Here is a 2175-nt window from a genome sequence, read left to right on the forward strand (position 1 = left end):
TATTGAATGCTTTTTACCTGCAATATTTTTCCAACTTGTCACTGATGCCCACAATTTAGTCACACATTTCACTGACTTAAGCTCTGCAGATTTTTTTCCATAAAGACAAATAATCCAACGTTAGTCAGTCAGTTGTCACTTAGGGTGAATATATACACATATATTATATAACATATATTTTCTGGGACATTATGAGAAGATGAAGCTTTTGGGTAATGGGAAGGAGAGGGCTGAAAGGAAGAGGTAGAGAGAGAGGAAGAGGTAGAAAAAGGGAGGCAGAAACCTTCCAGACAAGCCAGGGGCAGATCTATGGCTATGCTTTCTCTAAGCCCTGCTAAGTACAGATATTCTCATTAAGGAACTCTTCTAAGAAAACATTTTTTAAAACAGTTTGTTGTTGTTGTTGTTGTTCTTAAACCTAATTCTAACATGGGATTATTCAAATATAAGGCCTTCCTGGAACTTGGTAAGTATTGGCAAGTTTGATTCCTTCAAACCTTTTCAAACTGGCCAGATTGTTTATTCGGAAGCAGCTAGACCCAGGATTTGTCTTTACCACATTAAAACATTTGTCATCCTTCCGTCAATCTGTGGCAGGACACAGTTGTTATGGCTGTCTTGCCAATTAAGCACATTTAGGGCTCTCTAACTGAAGCTTCAAATAGTGGCATCTGTTCTTCATCATTTTAATCTGTGGTCATTTTCTGGAAAGGCCAAGGATGGCCAATTCATCCTTAGACTGGAAATCAATATGCCTCTAACCTCATGTGACCCAGATTTTATGAATAACATCCATGGTTTCATTCAGAAATGTTCCACCTTGCTTTGATTCTTGGAAAAATAGAGATCATTCTACACTCCACTTTCCAGATGGTTCTGTCTTTAGCTGGCATTTAGCAACGAGCCAGAAATCTGTTTGTTAGAATAGAATAGTCCTGGGTAGTATACTACTGCTATGTCAGGGACCGTGTCTTTCTCATTGGATGTCACTGCAAATAGCTCTGTGCTCAAAGATTCTGACAGGTTGACCAATGACAGGCATTTCCTGGGTTGCGCAGCCCTGAAAGATTTGCCCTGAAAAGAGAGATTTTGATGATGAGTTAATCAAACCTTTCTGATGCTGGCTTATATCCAAGCTAGACACATGGAATGCTGCCGTCCATCACCTAGACTCTGTAATCAGCATCATATTCTTTATTGCTTATTCATCCATCTATCCATTCTAGTCTTCATCCATCAATTCACCTGGCTTTTGGTTGCATTTGAAAGTCAATAGAGTGCACCAGTATAGTTCTTCCTAAACATTTCAGTATGCTTATCTTTAAAGTTCAAAATTTGTTTACAGTATTTTTTCCTCCCATGACATAATTTATAAACAACAAGATATGCAAATTTTAAGTGAACATTTAAGTTTTGGCAAATGAATACATATATGTAATCCAAACATCTGTCAAGACATAGAATATTACCCTCATCCCAGAAGATTCTCTCATGTCTCCTACCAGTTAATTCCTACCTCTGTTCTATGTACAACCTCTGCTCTGATTTTTTCCCCCACAATTGATTAGCTTTGGCTATTCTAGGACTTCATAAGAATGGGATTATACAGGGGTGCCTGGGTGGCTCAGTTGGTTAGGCGACCAACTTTGGCACAGGTCATGATCTCACAGTTTGTGAGTTTGAGCCCCGCATCGGGCTCTGTGCTGAGAGCTCAGAGCCTGGAGACTGCTTCAGATTCTGTCTCCCCCCTCTCTCTACCCACCCCTACCCTGCTCACTCTCTCTGTATCTCAAAAATAAATAAATGCTAAGTTTTTTTTAAAAAAGAATGGGATTTTACAATATGTATTATTATGCAAGGTTTACTTTATTCAGAATAATGTTTTTGAGATTCTTCTTGTATCGATAGTTCATTCCTTTTTTTTTTTAATTTTTGAGTAACACTCCATTGTTTAAATGAATCACATTTTATTGATTTATTCTTCTGTTGATGGACACCCAATTTTTGGCCAATACGAATAGAGCCTTTATGAACATTCTTATCCAAGTCTTTCTATAGATTATTCTTTGATATCTCTGGTAAACCTAAAAGTAGAATTGTGGGGTCACAGTTCTATAATAGTTCTATAGTTCTAAAATAAATTTTCAGACTTCTTTTTCCCTCCAAAGTACACAA

This window comes from Panthera pardus, unplaced genomic scaffold (genome assembly GCF_024362965.1).
Source record: "Panthera pardus isolate Hobbes unplaced genomic scaffold, ASM2436296v1 HiC_scaffold_6, whole genome shotgun sequence".
Taxonomy (NCBI): domain Eukaryota; kingdom Metazoa; phylum Chordata; class Mammalia; order Carnivora; family Felidae; genus Panthera; species Panthera pardus.